Genomic DNA, 23,012 nt, shown 5'->3' with positions numbered 1-23,012 from the left:
GATCAGACATTAAAATAAATAAATTGCAACGTTGACAGGTCACTAACAGTTGCATTTGGGAGTATGCAGCTAGTTTGAGTAAGCTCTTAGAGTTACAGTTTTGGCTGTAAGTGCATTAGGAGAAAAAACAGTTTCTTAGAAGAGGAAGCTTCTAGATGATGAGGGAGTTAGGCAAACAGACAAAAGATAGAACATCTTGAGATGTGCATGTACAAAGTCAGGGGTTTTCAGAGTGTTTTAGGAAATGTCAGGCTGTTCGCTACAGTCAGAGCACTAAGTGGAAGGGAAGACTCTCAAGAGACAAGTTTAAGCATTTAAATGGAAATATTTCATTGTAACCTGTAGTGGGACATCACTCAATAGAGTTGTTGGTTGGATAATAAACTTCTGAAAAAAGTCAAAACAGAATACAAACTCACTACCAGGAAAGACAAATGCACCTACTAAAGGCTTGTTGTAGAAAACACTTAGGCAAATTAAAGTAACAGAAAATCTGAGACTTTTAAATTTTATAATGATGTTCTTTCTGAGAATTTTATAGGATATATGTTTTATATATACCTAATTAATGCCAGTTCAATGAGAGTTCAGGAATTGTGTACCCTATATTAGGATAATTTAGTGATTAGGAAATGTTTGTTGCATTTGGTTAATATAATTCATGAAATATACATTCACTTCAATTTATCAGTAAAACAATAAATGTAGAGTCTAATATTGAAGCCACATTGAAGATCAGTCAGTTCAGTTCAGTCACTCAGTTGTGTGACCCCATGAATCGCACCATGCCTGGCCTCCCTGTCCATCACCATCTCCCGGAGTTCACTCAAACTCAAGTCCATTGAGTCAGTGATGCCGTCCAGCCATCTCATCCTCTGTCGTCCCCTTTCCCTCCTGCCTGCAATCTCTCCCAGCATCAGAGTCTTTTCCAACGAGTCAACTCTTCACATGAGGTGGCCAAAGTACTGGAGTTTCAGCTTTAGCATCATTCCTTCCAATGAACACCCAGGACTGGTTTCCTTTAGGATGGACTGGTTGGATCTCCTTGCAGTCCAACGGACTCTCAAGAGTCTTCTCCAGCACCACACTTCAAAAACATCAATTCTTCTGCACTCAGCTTTCTTCACAGTCCAACTCTCACATCCATACATGACTACTGGAAAAACCATAGCCTTGACTAGATGGACCTTTGTTGGCAAATTAAAGTAATGTCTCTGCTTTTCAATATGCTATCTATGTTGGTCATAACTTTCCTTCCAAGGAGTAAGTGTCTTTTAATTTCATGGCTGCAATCACCATCTGCAGTGATCTGGGAGCCCAAGAAAATAAAGTCTGACACTGTCTCCACTGTTTCCCCATCTATTTCCCATGAAGTGATGGGACCACATGCCATGATCTTCGTTTTCTGAATGTTGAGCTTTAAGCCAACTTTTTCACTCTCATCAAGAGGCTTTTGAGTTCCTCTTCACTTTCTGCCATAAGGGTGGTGTCATCTGCATATCTGAGAGGGGTATAAACCAAGAAGTATTGTATTTTCCTATATAATATACTAAATGTTTAAAAATTAGATGCAAATATTTCAAAACCTTAAAATTTCCACAATAAACCATTAAAGATTTCAAGGTCTTTTTCAGAAAGAAGAGCACACTTAATAACATTGTACTAATATTCCCATACACTAACAATCATTTCTGGTTGAGTAGAACCTGTCTCTTGTAATGGTGTGTTCCCTAGACTTGGCCCCTTTTGCATTCTTGGCACTAAATTCTGAAATTTTCATTTTGTTTCTTACATTTGTGTTATTTTTCTTATACATGCTCTTCTTTGTTAATGTATTTTACTGCCAGGTTGCTCTCTCTGCATTGTAATGTAATACTTCCTCAATCAGAATTTCTTCTGGTCTGAATCAGAATACAAGAAAATAGCATAAGTGGTGACTTTCTCAACTATTCTAATGATGTATCAGCACTTTAGATGCACAAGAGAAGTCAATTCATTATATACAATGAATGCCTCAAAGCATTAGGGCTTAAGTCTAATGAACCTCGGTACAAAAAGTTTGGAGATAAACATTTTTTGATTTACTTGTTTCATGGATATCATTTTTTTTTTCATAAACTGAGTTTATCTAAGGTGAAAAGTTGAACAGATAATTAAACCAAGCATTTGTGACTTGAAAATGTATATGCAGAGTTTAGGGAAAGTTGCACACACTGAGGAAGAATCACTGAGTACTTACTCATGAAGGCCCAAGGGAATAAGAAGAAATAATGAGTCTAATTCACATCTGACCTGCTTCTGCCCAAAGTAATATAAATAATTGATCTCTACTCTGTATGCCACAATTACCTTTCTTCACATTCTTCTCAAAAGCTTTAAGTCAGTATGTATGGAAAACTTAGAGAAAATTGAGCTCTCCTAATGCGACAGCTTAGCCAAATTGCTTGTTAGTTACAGTTGTGACCTGTGATGAGAAGAGTCTCAAAATGCCTTTTAAAGTTCTGTCAGGAGAACTCAAAATGTGTCTGCTCATTGTCTTCAATGAAACCTACAATATAAACTACTCACCTTTCAGTTATGTGCCTGGATAACTACAAAGGACATTGCAGTGGAGGCCTGGGGTTAGAAGTAGGTGAATCCATTCATTTATGATAGAGAAATAGAGACAGAAGTAGAACTAGAGATGGAGACAGAGAGCAGGGGACAAGTGCATGGAGAGTTCTCAGGAGCAAATGAGTTCGTGAAACACACACAACGGTAGAATTCCTGTGGAGAGGCGTCTCAAATCTATGGGAGACTTGGTTGCATGTTTAGTTTACTAAGATACCCTGTAGATTTATGCTGATGTGACTTTCCTCACAAAGAGGGTGCTTGGACTGCTGATTGCTTTTTGCCTTTTGATGGGTATTCTTTTTTGGTGTTAAAGCGAATAACCAGCAAAAATAGGTAGCTGTTTCAAGATCCAGCCTGTAGCCTCTGTCCTCTAAGCAAACAGCAAAGCAAGCTTAGACACTTCTAGAGCACGAAAAAAGTCAACAGCCATGATCAAGGGGTTGGTAATGTGGCTACAATCACAGAAAAGACTTTGTGACACCAGAAGCGAAGTAATTTCAAGTGATTTGCCTAATGTATCATTCAGCCGTTCACTCACTTTTTCATTCATTCAACACGTATTTACTGTATGCCTCCCATATGCCAGGACTATCAGGGGCTATACCAGACGACGTGACCTGCCTTTTGAGAAACCAGTATGCAGTTCGGGAAGCAATAGTTAGAACTGGACATGGAACAACAGACTGGCTCCAAATAGGAAAAGGAGTATGTCAAGGCTGTACATTTTCACCTTCCTTATTTGAATTATATGCAGAGTATATCATGCAAGATGCTGGGCTGGATGAAACACAAGCTGGAATCAAGATTGCCAGGAGAAATATCAATAACCTCAGATATGCAGATGACACCACCCTCATGGCAGAAAGCAAAGAAGAACTAAAGAGCCTCTTGATGAAAGTGAAAGAGGAGAGTCAAAAAGTTGGCCTAAAGCTCAACATTCAGAAAACTAAGATCATGGCATCTGGTCCCATTACTTCATGGTAAATAGATGGGGAAACAGTGGAAACAGCGGCTGACATTATTTTGGGGGGCTCCAAAATCACTGCAGATGGTGATTGCAGCCATGAAATTAAAAGATGCTTACTCCTTAGAAGGAAAGTTATGACCAACCTATACAGCATATTAAAAAGCAGAGACATTACTTTGTCAACAAAGTTCCGTCTAGTCAAGGCTATGGTTTTTCTGGTGGTCATGTATGGATGTGAGAGTTGGACTATAAAGAAAGCTGAGCACCAAACAATTGATGCTTTTGAACAGTGGTGTTGGAGAAGACTCTTGAGAGTCCCGTGGACTGCAAGGAGATCCAACCAGTTCATCCTAAAGGATATCAGTCCTGGGTGTTCACTGGAAGGACTGATATTGAAGTTGAAACTGCAGGACTTTGGCCACCTGATGCAAGAGCTGACTCATTGGAAAAGACCCTGATGTTGCGAAAGATTGAGGGCAGGAAGAGAAGGGGATGACAGAGGATGAGATAGTTGGATGGCATCACCGACTCAACGGACATGAGTTTGGGTAAACTCAGAGTTGGTGATGGACAGGAAGGCCTGGCATGCTGTGGATCTTGGGGTCACAAAAGTTAGATACAACTGGCCAACTGAACTGAACTGAACTGGGGATAAAGCAGAGAACACAGAAATCACATTCCCTCACTTTCTTGCTGTCTAAAATGGAGATAGCTGTACAAATAAAATACTTGAGTTAGTTACTTTAACAAGCCCAGAAAATATATGGAGGCATGTATACGGAGTCCTCTTTAGATAGGGTAGTCAGAGACAGCCTCTCTGAGAAGATGATGTTGATTTAATCCCTGAGGAATGAGAAGAAACTGCTTTTACACATGAGCAATGACAGTAGCAAATTTAAGGCTAAAAAGTATAAAATGGCCTGATTAAGTGGCTGAGGTGAACATGAAAGAGATCATAATGGCTCTTGAAGCAAATGGGATGACAGCGAGAGAAGGTTTCGGGGATATTTGAAAAATAAGCATCTTTTCTAGTTGTATCATCCTTCACTGGTGACTCAGAGGGTAAAGAGTCTACTCTCAATGCAGGAGACCCAAGTTCAATCCATGGGTTGGGAAGATCCCCTGGAGAAGGAAATGCAACTCACTCCAGTATCCTTGCCTGGAAAATCTATTGACAGAGGAGCCTGGTGGGTACAACTGATTTATGTTTTAGACACTGGGATAAATGTCATTGAGCTTACAAGATAATATGTCAACCAATCAAGTGGTCCAGATGTTCTTTGGGGAGAATGTTCCAGGTTAACCTCTCACTTAGTTCCCCTGATGTGGATATCTTGACTTTACATGAATAAGCATTATATGACTCTAATCTTACCTCTTATTCTCAAAGTGATTTCTGTATTTATTGGGAGAATAATGTGAACAGATTCAAAAGTATGCTGCTGTTTATTCTCTGCTGTCAACTATGCTGATATATGCCAGACATTTTACATGAACCATACCATGTTGTATCCCTACGAGGATTACAAAATGTTTCTTTAAAGAAAACCTGAAATATATAATAAAAGTCTTTTCCAAAGGTAAGCCCGTTACTCTAATAAAAAATTGGGGCTATATGAAAATTGGGCGACCAAATTAATTCCTGAAAGCCTATAATAAGGAGAAAACACAGGAGTAAAGAAAAAGGTATAAAATATGACTATATGTTTCATATGACTGTTGTTCATCTTGCTAAGGCATGCCATTCTTCACCTTGGAATATTTTATCATTTGGCCTTTAAACTTTCAGGTCGAATTTAATGCTGCAGAGATTTACAGTCTTACTGAGATAAAGAATGACAAGCACCTCAGCTTTAAGACAAGAAGGCTCAGAGCTGCTGAGCCAGGTACCAGGTGTAAAGGCACCCTCTGGCTCATGGGGTAACATCCCAGTGATGATATGTTTGAACTCATACTCTAATGCTATATTAAATACCTCACAGTTAGTTATTGTAAAATTATGATTAAATGAAAGTGTTTCTTTGCACGAGACATTGCACATTCAAACAGACTGAATGTTCAGTGTGGCATTTCGTTGGAAGGATGATGGAAGCGGTAAACAAGCATTCATGAGTGATCACACAATTGCATATTAGGTTCAGAATACTTACCTGAATGTTTTTGCATTTTATGAGCTGTGGTAATGTGCAAAGCTATAAGCATATGTTAAGATACAGATCTAATAAAACATAAATCTACTGTATATTAGAATAGGCATTATCTGTCTACATAACAATATATTGAGGGGTCCTTGGTGGCTTTCAAATATAAGAAAAAAATATGGAATGAATTTTATAAGAATGTTTATCAGGCTATCCCAAAGAATAAAACAGCTGGAGATATACCGGGTGCCATTATATTGAATCATTCACAGATTAAAGGATAACATTTACAAAAATGAGTGTTTGGAAAGCTTACAATAAATGGAAATGGTTTGAGTTCTTCTTGGGAGCCTGGAACAGAGCCATTCATGTGTGCTCCTTAATCCCGAAAGGACGGATTTTATTTTCTGTCTGCTCTGTTTTTCCAGGTTAGGATCCTTGGCAGAAACAAACAAACAAAAAATTTCTAGTCTCTAATCAAGGTACCTTGCCATGTCAGGCAGGAGGAATATGTGGCAAACAGGAAGCTGATAAGAAAATAAAATCCTGCTGGCAAGAGTGCCTCGTGGAATTGTTCAGGAACTCACCATATGACTCTTGTCTTGGGATCTAAAGTGATGGTCAGACAAATCTTAAAAGAAAGTAACCTGCTGCCTGTGGGTTGGGATGGAAATTAGGGACTGGAAGATGGAAAGTGGCCTTTCTTTTTTTCCTTTCAGAAAGAGCCAGTGCAATTGATGCTGTGATTGATCTTTGAAAATTTGTACACTGATGGGTGAGGGGTTCTTATCCCTGGTTTGACTAAATCTGTTAATTTCTTACAATATCAATACAGTGCTTTAGCCTATGATAGGCACAGTCTTGGAAATAATTGATGTTCATGGGTCGTCATGAGTGTCCTTGTGGTTCCCCAGTAGGTGAGACTTGCAATTACACACTTGAGGGCTTTAACAAAAGCATGAAAATATAACACTGGTGTTCTTTCTAGTATCTTACTCCTGGTGAGTTTTTCTCATTTCTGCACATTGCCCATAACTTCCTTTTCCATTTCCACTCTAAACCTTTATTAACTATTGTTAACATGTGGACATTGAAAGTTACTGTGTAAAAAACTTGAAGGAAGGGGACATAATTTGACAAAGGAAAATGATCATTTTCAACTGAAGCTAATGCAGTGAGTTTTTAGGAAAAAGAAGAGGGGTGCTAACCAGGTACCTCATTTGATGAATTAAGACATTGTTGCAATTTAAACAATAAGAAAAATGGAAAAAAAAAAAACTCAAGCAAGAAATTATTTAGAAGTGGTGGAAATAAAAGTAATCTTATAATTTTTAAAAAATACTGCCATGAGGTAATTTTGCCTAAATAGGTGGAATAAGTCATTGCCAGTTTTAAAATATATTAGGAAAACCTCTTGATGGGTAAAGAGGTATTATTGTTTTGCTGGGTTTCAATTCTTTCATTGGTTGGTTTAGAAATTTGCTATAAACCTTTATGAAGGAGACAAAGGGAATAGTAAAATAAGTACTAGGAAAATTTCAAAGGAATTTTGTGACATATATTAAGCAATCATGGTGGAGAGGTCTCACAGAACGTGGTCCACTGGAGAAGGGAATAGCAAACACTTCAGTATCCTTGCCTTGAGAACCCCATGAACAGTATGAAAAGGCAAAAAGATAGGACACTGAAAGAGGAACTCCCAGGTCAGAAGGTGCCCAATATGTTGCTGGAGATCAGTGGAGAAATAACTCCAGAGAGAATGAAGGGATGGAGCCAAAGCAAAAACAACACCCAGTTTAGAATGTGACTGGTGTAGAAGATTAGATGCTGTAAAAAGCAATATTGCATAGGAACCTGAAATGTTAGGTCCATGAATCAAGGCAAATTGGAAGTGGTCAAACAGGAGATGGTAAGAATGAACATCAACATTCTAGGAATCGGTGAACTAAGATGGACTGGAATGGGTGAATTTAACTCAGATGACCATTATATCTACTACTGTGGGCAGGAATCCCTTAGAAGAAATGGAGTAGGCATTATGGTCAACAAAAGAATCTGAAATGCAGTACTTGGATGCAATCTCAAAAATGACAGAATGATCTCTGTTCGTTTCCAAGGCAAACCATTCAATATCACGGTAATTCAAGTCTATGCCCCTACCAGTAACGCGATAGAAGCTGAAGTTGAACAGTTCTATGAAGACCTATAAGACCTTCTAGAACTAACACCCTAAAAAAGATGTCCTTTTCATTATAGGGGACTGGAATGCAAAAGTAGGAAGTTAAGAAACATCTGGAGTAACAGGCAAATTTGGCCTTGGAGTACAGCAAGAAGCAAGGTAAGGCTAATAGAGTCCTGCCAAGAGAATGCACTGGACATAGCAAAGACCCTCTTCCAATAACACAAGAGAAGACTCTACACATGGACATCACCAGATGGTCGACACCGAAATCAGATTGATTATATTCTCTGTAGCCAAAGATGGAGAAGCTCTATCAGTTCAGTTCAGTTCAGTCACTCGTGTCTGACTCTCTGCGACCCCATGAATTGCAGGACACCAGGCCTCCTTGTCCATCACCAACTCCCGGAGTTCACTCAGACTCACATCCATCGAGTCCGTGATGCCATCCAGCCATCTCATCCTCGGTCGTCCCCTTCTCCTCCTGTCTCCAATCCCTCCCAGCATCAGAGTCTTTTCCAATAAGTCAACTCTTCACATGAGGTGGCCAAAGTACTGGAGCTTCAGCTTTAGCATCAGTCCTTCCAAAGAACACCCCGGACTGATCTCCTTCAGAATGGACTGGTTGGATCTCCTTTGAGTCCAAGGGACTCTCAAGAGTCTTCTCCAACACCACAGTTCAAAAGTATCAATTCTTCGGTGCTCAACTTTCTTCACAGTCCAACTCTCACATCCGTACATGACCAGTGGAAAAACCATAGCCTTGACTAGACGGACTGGAAAATGGTCATGTATGGATGTGAGAGAGTTGGACTGTGAACTGAACTGAACTGAAATGACTAGACGGACCTTTGTTGGCAAAGTAATGTCTCTATACAGTCAGCAAAAACAAGACCGGGAGCTGACTGTGGCTCAGATCATGAACTCCTTATTGCCATATTCAGACTGAAATTGAAGAAAGTGGAGAAAACCACTAGACCATTCAGGTATGACCTAAATAAAATCCCTTATGATTATACAGTGGAAGTGAGAAATAGATTTAGGGGACCAGATCTGATAGAGTGTCTGATGAACTATGGATGGAGGTTCATGACATTGTACAGGAGACAGGAATCAAGACCATCCTCAAGAAAAAGAAATGCAGAAAAGTGAAATGGCTGTCTGAGGAGGCCTTACAAACAGCTGTGAAAAGATGGGAAGCAAAAAGCAAAGGAGAAAAGGAAAGATTTTCCTATTTGATTTGCAGAGTTCCAAAGAATAGCAAGGAGAGATGAAAAAGTCTTCCTCAGTGACTAATGCAAAGAAATAGAGGAAAACAATAGAATGGGAATGACTAGATATCTCTTCAAGAAAATTAGAGCTACCAAGGGAACATTTCATGCCAAGATGGGCTCAATAAAGGACAGAAATGGTATGTACCTAACAGAAGCAGAAGATATTAAGAAGAGGTGCCAAGAATACACAGAAGAACTGTACAGAAAAGATCTTCATGACCCAGATAATCACAATGGTGTCATCACTCACCTAAAGCCAGACATCCTGGAATGTGAAGTCAAGTGGGCCTTAGGAAGTATCACTATGAACAAAACTAGTGGAGGTGATGGAATTCCAGTTGAGCTATTTCAAATCCTGAAAGATGATGCTGTGAAAGTGCTGCACTCAACATGCCAGCAAACTTGGAAAACTCAGCAGTGGCCACAGGACTGGAAAAGCTCAGTTTTCATTCTAATCCCAAAGAAAGGCAATGTCAAAGAATGCTCAATCTACCACACAATTGCCCCCATCTCACATGCTAGTAAAGTAATGCTCAAAATTCTCCAAGCCAGGCTTCAGCAATACTTGAACCGTGAACTTCCAGATGTTCCAGCTGGTTTTAGAAAAGGCAGAGGAAGCAGAGATCAAATTGCCAACATCCGCTGGATCATGGAAAAACCAAGAGAGTTCCAGAAAAACATCTATTTCTGCTTTTTTGACTATGCCATAGCCTTTGACTATGTGGATCACAATAAACTGTGGAAAATTCTGAAAGAGATGGGAATACCAGGCCACCTGACCTGCCTCTTGAGAAATCTGTATGCAGGCCAGGAAGCAACAGTTAGAACTGGACATGGAACAACAGACTGGTTCCAAATAGGAAAAGGAGTACGTCAAGGCTGTATATTGTCACCCTGCTTATTTAACTTATATGCAGAGTACATCATGAGAAACACTCGGCTGGAGCAAGCACAAGCTGGAATCAAGATTGCCGGGAGAAATATCAATCACCTCAGATATGCAGATGACACCACCCTTATGGCAGAAAGTGAAGAACCAAAAAGCCTCTTGATGAAGTGAAAGAGGAGAGTGAAAAAGTTGGCTTAAAGCTCAACATTCAGAAAATGAAGACATGGCATCTGGTCTCATCACTTCATGGGAAATAGATGGGGAAATGACTTTATTTTCTAGGCTCCAAAATCACTGCAGATGGTGATTGCAGCAATGAAATTAAAAGACGCTCACTCTTTGGAGGGAAAGTTATGACCAACCTAGACAACATATTAAAAAGCAGAGACATTACTTTGTGAACAAAGTTCCATCTAGTCAAGGCTATGTTTTATCCAGTGGTCATGTATGGACGTGAGATTTGGACTGTGAAAAAGGCTGAGCGCAGAAGAATTGGTGCTTTTGAACTGTGGTGTTGGAGAAGACTCTTGAGAGTCCTTTGAACTACAAGGAGATCCAACCAGTCCATTCTAAAGGATATCAGTCCTGGGTGTTTATTGGAAGGACTGATATTGAAGCTGAAACTCCAATACTTTGGCCACCTAATGCGAAGAGCTGACTCATTGGAAAATACCCTGATGCTGGGAAAGATTGAGGGAGAGAGGAGAAGGGTATCATGGAGGATGAGATGGTTGGATGGCATCACTGAATTGACGGACATGGGTTTGGGTAGACCCTGGAGTTGATGATGGACAGGGAGGCCTGCCCTGCTGCAGTTCATGGGGTTGCAAAGAGTCAGACATGACTGAGCGACTGAACTGAATGGAAGTGAAAGAGTTGTTACCTAGCCATATTTCTGTTTTAGAAATATGCAAGAACATATTTAGTTTGTCAGCATGTATTTTAAGCATTTATTTTATTAATGTAAATATTATTTCAGTTGAGAAAAATTTAGTTAAATATATAGAGAGGATATATAATATAAAATAAGAGATTTAGAGATATAGTAAGTAGTGAAAGTAAAGTCACTCAGTCGTTTCCAACTCTTTGCGACCCCATGGACTGAACTCTCCCAGGCTCCTCTGTCCATGGGATTTTCCAGGCAAGAGTACTGGAGTGGGTTGCCATTTCCTTCTCCAGGGAATTTCCCAACCCAGGGATCGAACCCCGGTTGCCCGCATGGCAGGCAGACGCTTTACCCTCTGAGCCACCAGCGAAGCCTTAGTAAGTAATGATCTAAGTATAAAATCAACCTGAAATTTCATTTTTAATTTATACAATAGCTTCCTTTTAAAATATGAACTAAATTTAATAAAAAATAATGACTATTTATGGAGTACATATTATAATATGTTGATTATATTTTAAATATTCAAGGAATTGCAATATTTTTTATAATCCCAAACTACATTTGTTAAGCAGATTATCTTCAACAATCTTTCTTTCAAGTAACTTCAGTTTTGAAAAGCTTGCAAGAATACTTCCATGTTTATGCTAAATATTTTTGCACAGGCAATCATAGATCATAGCTACCTAACCAGCCATTTACATCTTTTCATATATTAATTTTCCTTTTCCCCCTTCAATAAGTCTGTCTCAAAGTTTGAATTCAAAGGAAGTGTCATAAACAATGGATATTTTGAGCACAAAATATTAAAGTAATGGCTCTGTACATAAGGTTTCATAATAGGGTTTTTTCTCCTAAGATCAGAAACATGTGCCACGCTTTTTCCTTCTCACAAGCTTTCTCCTAATACTCTCTTCCAGAGTCATCAGATGGAAATTGGACTCAATTTTTATATGTTTGGACACTCAGAACTGCCAAAAGTCTCCTTCTCCCCATTTAATATATTTGAGCAAATGGATTAGTTTACAATGACCCCGCTTTGTGGGGTGTGTGTGTGTGTGTGTGTGTGTGTGTGTGTGTGTGTAGTTAGAGACATGGACCACATTTTGACAAACCTTTTTGTCCCAGCTGCAGATAATTGAACAACTAAAGGTCAAGTGTTTTATTTAAGGACTTCTGGAAGTACTGACACTGGATTGATCCATCTAGCCAATAAGATCTGAAGTATGTAGAAATATCTGAATATCTATGAAAAGATAAATCTGTGAGATGATGGCTGTATTAACTATATGGGGGGAATACTTTCACAATTTGAAAAAGAAAGATACAAATGTCTATAATGTGTTTTCTTCTTTCTTGTCGGTTATTTAGAATATCCTTATAAGATATCTTGACTATCTATCTCTCAGTACCCAAGACATACACTACTATGTTTTTCTAAAGAGTATTTGCAAAGAGTCAGACACTACTGAGTGACTGGGCACACATGCACGCATACTCTTATAGATCAACAAGTTCTTTGAAAGCAGTGACCTATGCATTATTTATCCTGCATATTCAACCCCTTGCATGATACCTAAATCTGTGGGCTTAAAAATGGTTTGTAAATGATTGTGTGTTTGTGTGTGTGTGTGTGTGTGTGTGTTTGTGTGTGTGTGTGAGTTAGTCGCATCTCACTCTTTGCAACCCCATGGACTGTAACCTGCCAGGCTCCTCTGTCCATCGAATTCTCTGGGCAAGAATACTGGAGTGAGTTGCCATTACCTTCTCCAGGGAATCTTCCCAATCCAGGGATTGAACCCAGGTCTCCTGCATTGCAGGTACATTCTTTACCATTAGAGCTGTCAGGGCAGCCTGGATGATTACACAGTGAATGAAAAAATATGAGACTATTCCTCTGACTAGCCACAGTCTGTCTTCCCTTCTCTGAAATCTCTTAATCCTGCCATAGTATTTTTGTTAGACCATCTTAACACATTTAGGAGCTCTAATTCACGTGTTACTGGGGTTGTAGACATTAACGTGTTTGGGTTTCTGCAATTCAAGTACCCACTTCAGGCTTAGTTTTATCATTGTTCTTCCAAATCTAGTTTTTTGTGGAATGTTTTGCTATTTTGCTATGCTGTCCTTAAATTCTGCCACTCTTCTTAGCCTGGCTTGGTTCTTTGTTCCTGGTTACTCTCTCTTAGATTACTCCTCTCTGTATATATTTAATGTCTGTTTTGCTGCTGCTACTGCTAAGTTGCTTCAGTCGTGTCCGACTCTGTGCGACCCCATAGACGGCAGCCCACCAGGCTCCCCCGTCCCTGGGATTCTCCAGGCAAGAACACTGGAGTGGGTTGCCATTTCCTTCTCCAATGCATGAAAGAGAAAATTGAAAGTGAAGTCGCTCAGTTGTGTCCGACTGTTAGCGACCCCATGGACTGCAGCCTATCAGGCTCCTCTGTCCACGGGATTTTCCAGGCAAGAGTACTGGAGTGGGTCACCAGCGCCTTCTCCGAATGTCTATTTTAGACAATGGAAAAACATTTTTCTATATATCTATGTGTTTTATGTTTTAACATGTTTTATAAATTGAAATTTGATAGTGTGCTCTCTTTTAGAAATACTTTATTCAAGTTGTTTATTCACTGAAGATTCTTTGTACTTGATTTTTTAAGGGAAGCATATGGTTACAAATTTGATAAGTAAAAGAACACTAAATTATCTGACTCTTTTTATAGGTGCAATCTACAGTACATAATTATACTTTTATACCTAATGTAAAAATGTACACATTTTAAAACATGTTTCAAAAAGAGAATAGTTTCCATTTCCAAACTGTTTTTTATATACATATAGTTCCCTCTGAGTTAATGATATATACTGTATTGAATTGGACAAGTGTATTCCTTTAAGAGGCTATGGCACAGCTGAAAAAATTTAGTAGAAAAAAAAGTTTAACACATTAAAACCTCTTCATGATATGTATATATTCTTGGTCCCTGGAGAAGGCTAAGAAGACTAGTCCTCCCGATACCACCTGATTCTCTTATGGAATGTAAAAGTCCACCTCCTTATACACTCATATTCCACAATGAAGGCATGTCAAAACTGAAAGAGCTGGCATCTGGTTACTCTGGAATCATCATTACAGTTTTCCAACATGTATCCACACAGATATTTACAAGGCTAGGTGGTCCAAGATGTCACAACCTCTTTACCATCACTTCCCTTCTGCCACAGTTGGGCCAAAACTCTGGGATCCTCCTAGATGTAATCTGAAACTGGCCTCCAGAGGGCAGGGACAGACTGAAGAAATACTCTCTGGTTGGTAAGTGACTGGTTTAATAATAAGTGAGGGAACTTCTCCTTGGAAAAGAGAATGGCAACCCACTCCAGTCTTCTTGCCTGGAGAATCCCCATGGACAGAGGAGCCTGGTGGACTATAGTCTAGGAGGTCCCAAGAGTCAGGCATGACCTAGAGACTAAGCTCACACATGAGAGAACTTAATAATGAAGCTTGTCTTGAGTGCCTACAGAATTAGTGTCTCTCCACACCTGCGGGCCAGAAATCTTAAGAGCTTATCTGGTGGCCTTAACTAGGTTCAATCACATGCACATAAAAATTTTAGAAAGAAAAGGACTGAAACTCTTCTTATCAAACTAGGATACCTGACTTCAGTATGAAACCTTTTAGCATTTGAGTAATAAAACAGGAAATGCCTAATCTTATATTTTGAATATTTTTCAGCAGGCTTTTTCTTTAAAAAGTTTATCTATGTCTCGGAATATAAATGAAAATCTGCAATTTCAATATCATTTTTATTGACATGAAAATGTCAAAGCCCTGCAACAATGTTTCTTGTTCTCTGATTTTAAAACATGATGTGGATTTTCTTAGAAATCTCTGAACTAAAATTGTGAAAGTGAAAAAAAAGTCATATAGAACTGAGAATATATAAACATTGATATCTGCTTTCTTTTTCTAACATTGATTTATTTATTTGGCTGCACCGTGTCTTTCTGCAGCACACAGGATCTCTGATATTTGTTTGATCATCTTTGTTGCCGCATACAGACTCTTTAGTTGCAGCATGAAAATTCTTAATTGTGACGTGTAGGATCTAGTTCTCCAGTTGGGGATTGAACCAGGCGCCCCTGCATTGGGAGCCTAGGCTCTTGGACACTGGTCTACCAAGGAAGTCCTGATCCCTGCTTTCTTGATGCTAAATAAGTTTTCATTAGAGGCCAAAGACAGACAAATGTTTAAACTTGAAAATTTTTCTTCTGTCACCTACATTATAATAGGTATTTTCTGATGTCAATTTTGGCATTTGCATTTTCCAGCTGTGATTACTTATAAAGTCATTAAATTATAATTCTGATGTTTTTCTGGGAGGTGGGAAAGGAAAAACAAAAGGAAAATATTGGAAGCTTTTGAAAAGAAATATTACATGTTCACACACACAATAAGAGAAATGATTATTTCTAATTAGCTTCCAAGCTATTCCATGCTGACAATTCAGCTATTAAAATACCCGGTCTTTTATTTGTGTTATGATTCTTAAGTTTAAGATAAATTCAAGTAGAACAAAGAATTTTTTAAAAATAACAGCTTATATTTGCTATCCTGGAAAGAAATGTAATCTATCATTTCACATAAAAAGCTATGAGTTTAAAAGTCATCATTTATGTGAAAACAAGCATTTTGCCCTCCAGATGGATGGTGTATTTTTCTGTCACAAGTATGGCGTTGCTGTTGTTTAGTCGCTAAATCTTGTCTGTCTCTTGCGACCCCATATACTATAGCCCACCAGGTTCCTGTGTCCATCAGATTTTCCAGGCAAGAATACTGGAGTGGGTTACCATTTCCTTCTCCAAAGTATGGTGTTACCCCTGGAAAATAGTTTTACTTTTTTAAAACAAATTTAATTCATATTTCTCTGGACTGAATAAATTTTCTCTTGAATACTTTGCTTGAAAATCTTTATTTCTATTGTGCTGAATGTATATATTTTTTAACTTAAAAAAATTTTATTTTATACTGGAGTGTAGTTGGTTGCATTGTGTTAGTTTCAGGTATACAGCAAAGTGATTTGCTTATGCACATGTGTGTTACTCACTTGGTCTTGTCCAACTCTTTGCAACCCTGGGAACTACAGCTCACCAGGCTCCTCTGTCCATGGAATTCTCCAGACAGGAATCCTGGAGCGGATTGCCATTCCTTTCTTCAATTATGCATATACATGTATCTATTATTTTTCAAATTCTTTTACCATACTTATTACAGAATATTGAGCAGAGTTCCCTGTGCTTGTTGATTAACTATTTTGAAGGTAGCAGTGTGTACATGTCAACATCTATCCTTCTCATCCACCCTTCCTCCTTGGTAACCATAAGTTCATCTCTATGTCAGAGTCTTTTTTCTGATTTGTAAATAAGTTCATTTGTATCATTTATTTTTAGATTGTATATATAAGCAATATCATATGGTATTTGTACATACATCTCTGTCTGACTTCACCTAGTATGATAATCTCCAGAACCATCCATGTTGCTGCAAATGGCATTATTTTCTGTTTAGTGGCTGATCAGCATTTACTGTTTAAAGATCTCTTGATAGTGGTCATTCTGACTGGTGTGAGGTGATACCTCATAAGTTTTGATTTGTATTTCTCTAATAATTAATGATGATATACATCTGTTCATGGGCCTGTGTGTCTTCTTTGTAGAAATGTCTATTCAGGCCTTTATCCATTTTTGGATTGGTTGTTTTCATGGTTGAGAGCTGCATGAGCTGTTTGTAACTTTTGGAGACTAACCCTTTGCTTTGAATCATTTGCAAATATTTTCTCCCATTTTGTGGTTTCTCTTTTTGTTTTGTTTATGATTTCTTTTGCTGTGCAAAGCCTTTAAATTTAATTAGGTCCCATTTGTTTATTTTTGTTTTTATTTCCATTACTCTGGGAGATGGATCAAAAAAGATCTTGCTGTGATTTGGTTCAGAGAGTGTTCTGCCTATGTTTTCCTCTAAGAGTTTTATATTAATACTATCTGGCCTTAGATTTAGGTTTTTAATCCAAACAAACAAAACAATAGAAACAGCTTTTTTTTTTTTTAAGCAGTAGGAAATATCTATTAGTTCGAGTGCTTAAAGTTTTGAAAAGAATAGTTCCGATGATGAGAAAACAAGTTGTGTTACTTTATTATAATTTAGTTACTGACATTAAGGGGCTTCCCAGGTAGGTCACTGATAAGGAATCTGCGTATCAATGCAGGAGATAAAAGAGACATGGATTAAATCTCTGTGTTGGGAAGATCACTGAAGAAGGAAAAGGCAACCCACTCCAGTATTCTTGACCAGAAAATTCCATGGACAGAGGAGCCTGGTGGGCTCACTAAAGAGTTGAACATGACTGAGTGGCTGAGAATGCACTGAGATTCAACTGTAACTAAAATAGCTCCAGCACCAATTATTGAACAAATTTAAGAAACTTGATATTACATTTGATTAATAGATACATTGTTTTATCAAGTTCCTTAAGTTTGTTCACAAAACTTTTAAGTGTAGGTGCTGATTTTAACTAGAAATACAGTTTTACCATATGCAAAATGTTTTTGACAATATTATTGACAGAGTGAGTTTTTGTCAGGGGAGAAATCACATAAGAAGCAAAAAAAAAAAAAGAGAGAGAGAGAGAAATTTAGGCACTACATACGGCAAAGACATTTGAAAAGGAAGAGAATCAGATTTATGAAACTATGAAAGCAAAACTGCTTTTTTCTTATTGAAGTGCCTTGTGATTTATATATCAATATACTAAAAATTTCCTATCTCTTCTAACACATTAATACTTTTGTTTAAAAGGGACATTTTATGTCTGTTCTTGCAGTTACATTATTATGGAAGAAATACGGTAGTGTGAAGTGACCTGTTGTTGCTCTACCTTAAAAACACAAGACCAAAACTTCCTAGTAAAGGCATTCTTAGTCCTGCATTACACGAAAGCATTGTAAAATATTTGGAAATAATGTAAAAATCAATAGGAACATGTGTATTAGAGAGTCTGTTATTTTCACCATTACCATTCAGTTGAAATGAAATGTCTTCCAATTGAAAACTAGCTACAGGATAGAAATCATTTGCAAATATCTCAATGACAAATTTTAGGTAAAAAGAAAAAAAATATTTTATTAGCTATTAATAATCCCTATTTAAAATATAATCTATTTTCCTCCTAATGATTCCCCCAATTAAAATGACTTTATATAACAGCTCATATAAAGTTTACCTGTAAGCAAATTTAGAAAGACAGCTTGGAACCAGGCTTTTGTAGAAAAAGCAAAGGCATTAAAATGTTGGCAGGTAAGGATAGTAATGTAAATAAAAGATTTTTTAAAAATTTAGAGTTGCTTACAAGTGGAGGAAAGATGAATTGGAACAGAAAAATAGGAAGGCTTCAAAATTTTATGGGAACCATCATAATGAAATAAACTTGAGTTGATAATGATAACTAAAAAGACAGTAAATTTAAGTGAAACTGAGAATGTTGTATCAACAGGACTTGGTGATCTATTTGAAGAAAGATGACCTAGAAAAATGAGAATCTGAAATTACTCTACTTTATGAACCTCAGTATCCAGAGAATAGTGATTTTAAGTGTGTGAAGATAAATTTTATATTCAGAATGTTCAGTTGAATCCACTAGTGGTATTTATTTTGTACAGCGGGAAAAGAAACGTCTAGCAAGCTGGTGAAAATTAGGGCCTACCATTGAAGACATTTATAGGGAGTTTAGGTATAAGGACTGGGACTTAGTTCAGTTCAGTTCAGTCTCTCAGAAGTGTCTGACTCTGCAACCCCATGCGTTGCAGCACGCCAGGCCTCCCTGTCCATCACCAGCTCCCAGAGCTTGCTCTAACTCATGTCCATCAAGTCGGTGATGCCATTCAACCACCTCATCTTCTGTTGTCCCCTTCTCCTCCTGCCTTCAGTCTTTCCCAGCATCAGGGTCTTTTCCAAGGAGTCAGTTCTTTGCATCAGGTGGTCAAAGTATTGGAGCTTTAGCTTCAGCATCAGTCCTTCCAATGAATATTCAGGACTGATATCCTTTAGGATTGACTGGTTTGATCTCCTTGCAGTCCAAGGGACTCTCAATAGTCTTCTCCAACACCACAGTTCAAAAGCACTCAGCTTTCTTTATAGTCCAACTCTGACATCCATACACGACTACTGGAAAAACCATAGCTTTGTCTAGACAGACCTTTGTTGGCAAAGTAATGTCTCTGCTTTTTAATATTCTGTTTAGGCTGGTCATAGCTTTTCTTCCAAGGAGCAAGTGTCTTTTAATTTCATGGCTGCAGTCACCATCTGCAATGATTTTGGAGCCCAAGAAAATAAAGTATTTTACTGTGAATTTGATGCCATGTCTTACTGTGACATGACCAGATGCCATGGTCTTCGTTTTTTGAATGTTGAGTTTTAAGCCAACTTTTTCACTCTCCTCTTTCACTTTCATCCAGAGGGCCTTTAATTCCTTTTCACTTTCTGCCATAAGAGTGGTGTTATCTGCAAATCTGAGGTTATTGCTATTTCTCCCACAATCTTGATTCCAGCTTGTGCCTCATCTGGCATTTCACATGATGTGCTCTGCATATAAGTTAAATAAACAAGGTGAAAATATACAGCCTTGACATACTCCTTTCTCAATTTGGAACCAATACATTGTTCCATGTCCCTTCTAACTGTTGCTTCTTGATCTCCATACAGATTTCTCAGGAGGCAAGTGAGGTGGCCTGGTAGTCCCATCTCTTGAAGACTTTTTCACAGTTTGTTGTGATCCACACAGTCAAAGGCTTTAGCTAGTAAATGAAGCAGAAGTTTGGAATTCTCTTGCTTTTTCAAAGATCCAGTGGATTTTTACAATTTGATCTCTGGTTCCTTAAGTTCCTCTGGGACTTATTGAAAGCAGTATTAATAAGCATCCTTGTGGCAAAAGGTAGAAGATGGAAGATAGCAAGTCCTTTTTAAAACAAATTATGTCAAATTAAAATGTAGCATTTTTAGAAATAAGCATTTATGTCTACAATTTGGGAAGTGAGAATCCTGAAAGTAAAGGAAATATGGAAAGGCTTGTTAAGGAAATAAAGTCAAAGGGGAAATAGCTTTGTCACAATTCTTGGGGAAAAATTGGCACTATCTATGTAACAGATATGAGAGCTTGTTCACCACAAAGGCAATATCCTTCACCATAAACTCATTTGGCCATTTGCCAAGTTATATAGAACTACAATTCTGGTTAACTTTATACTTTATTGTCAAGCCTCAAGAATAGATTTGTAAACTGGAACATTCCTGGTGAAACTGAGCCATATCCTGAGTAACTTAACGTATAATCTTTGTCATCTCGTACAAATCTTTGTATCTCAATATAAATATTACTAACCACAAATAATATTCTGATTAATATAAGGCATTCACTTTGGTTCAGGGTGAGTTCGAATGAATAATTCATGGTATTGTATTTTTTTAAAGTTTTATGAATAAATTTAAGGTACTAAAATATCTGTACACTGAAAACTATGAACTTTGACATTTGTATTTTATGTTTAAACATTTCCCTTGAAAAATGTGAAGTAACCATTTTTAGCTTACAGATCATTGTGTGTGTGTGTGTGTGTGTGTGTGTGTGTGTGTATACGCACACACGCTCACTCTTGTCTGAGTCTTTGCAACCCCATGGATTGTAGCCTTCTAGGCTGCTCTGTCCATGGAATTTTCCAGGCAAGAATACAGGAGTGGGTTGCCATTTTTCTACTCTATCAGATCATTAGTAAAATCCTTTTAATTTGGCCTGGATCATTTTCCAATTATTTGTTTTATCTCATACCATTTCGGCGCCCTGAGTCATTGTGTCCTGCTAAATGATTTATAGCTGTGTCAGTATCCACACTGTAGTGCTTGTTATTAGGTCAGTTTTATTCACTATGTCCTTTCTTAAGAATGCCATTGCCTTTAAGCAAAGGTCAAAATATTTATACACAAGTGGAAAACATTCAGTTTTAAATATTTTTACATGAATACCTATCTGATTTAGTTAGGAAGTGTTCAGAAATAATAACAACTGACAATATCCTTAAAAGCTGTACATCATTAGATTCTTTCCCAATCTAATACCTATAAATATAACTTGACCTTGTCTAATGGCATGTGGTATATTTAACAAAAAATATATTCCATAATTTATATAGTTACATTGTGGCTATAGTTTTTTTTTAATTGAAGAATACTTGCTTTACTATATTGTGTTAGTTTTGTGTGTAAAGCAAAATGATACATACTATATATATATATTTTCAGATTCTTTTCCATTATAGGTTTTACAAGATATTGAATATAATTCCCTATGCTGTATAGTAAATCTTTATTGTTTATCTATTTTATATATAGTAGTATGTATATTTTAAACAAAGTCCTAATTTATCCCTCCCCACCCTTTCCCCTTTACTAACCATAAGTTTGTTTTCTATGTCTGGGAGTCTATTTCTGTTTTATAATAAGTTCATTTGTGTTAGTTTATAGATTCCACATATAAGTGGTATTATATACTATTTTTCTTTGTTTGATTTGCTTCAATTAGTATAATAATTAACCATATGGCATATTTTAACATGAAATATATTCTATAATTTATATAGCTACATAGTGGCTATAGTTTAAAAAGAAATTCTATCTGTAGGTTTTTTGTCCTTTAAAAGCTAATTTCTTAAGAACAAATTTACATAAAATAAAAAGATACTTGTTTTACAAGTGTGCATAATTAATCACCTTCACATAAACTCATTTTTCTAAATATCCTAATTTATAAGTAGGGCAACTCCTTCAATTCTTATTAACTATCCACATGGAGACCATTAACTATACAATTCTAATTCATTTTCCCTCCTGCAAAGCTAATTATAACTAATCACAAAAATTTCAGACTTGGTCAGCATTACCTGTAAGTGAAAATTGGCAAGCCTCTTTGTTCTGAGGAATAAACAGGCAGAGGAGATAGGGCGAAGGACAATAAAAATGACCTGCCATATTGTTCTGATAAACCTAAATTGTCTGTAAGCATATCACCTTCAAATACCTTTTCCAATAGCTTGAAAATTATCCACTAAAAAGCATTGCAAAATGATAAGTTGGCCCAGAATCCTAAAGGGAACAGCAATTAGTTCTAATTAAAAGTTTTCAGAACAAATGCACTTAGCCGACTTTTAGTAACAGATTTATTAATAAATAAATGACAAATGATTCCAAACAGTACCAGAAAAATAATCTTTAATTTTAATGGCATACCAAAGATTGCTCCTCACACTATGGAACGAGGCATATTGTCTTGGTTTTCTAATCTGAATCTAAACAACAGCACTCTAGACCTTTTATGTTATTATGACAAAATCAATGTTTTTGATTAATATAAGACTTTCAGTTTGGTTCAGACTGAGTCCAAAGTCAAAGCTACTTATTATTTTAGTAACAAAATGCTTTTTTAAATTAAATTATATGATGAATTTTGTATCTCAGGCATTATAGGAATACACAGTGCTATGAAATATGTGAGAATTACCACAAATATAAACTATGCTCTCCTTTTTGATGTATCTGAGAAAGATTTTTAAAGAATAGTTAGTAAGATTTTTAAAGAATAGTTAGTACTAATATAATCCCAATTTTTATTTTATATTGTATAACAGTAAATTAACACATTTTATTAAAATATACTTAATACTATGTACAGGAACATTATTAATACACACAAGTAACTTTACATTTAGATTTTGGAAGTATTTCTACAGTCATTATTTATCTAAAATACATATATCTACAAAGAATCAATTGAAATAGAAATTTGAAGATTTTTCCATGCATTTGTTCAATGCATGTAACTTCCAAATTATTGACTAATGCATCCAAAAGTCTGCTTTGTCCTCTCTTACATTCACCAAATATAGTAGTGTGCAGCAAAGTATCGTTTTAGAAATCTTTAATGGCTCCTTATCATTGACAGAATAAATGCCAAACAGGTTAACACA

This window comes from Oryx dammah, unplaced genomic scaffold, assembly GCF_014754425.2.
Source record: "Oryx dammah isolate SB20612 unplaced genomic scaffold, SCBI_Odam_1.1 HiC_scaffold_5, whole genome shotgun sequence".
In the NCBI taxonomy this organism is placed as follows: domain Eukaryota; kingdom Metazoa; phylum Chordata; class Mammalia; order Artiodactyla; family Bovidae; genus Oryx; species Oryx dammah.
This window is presented reverse-complemented; position numbering follows the sequence as displayed.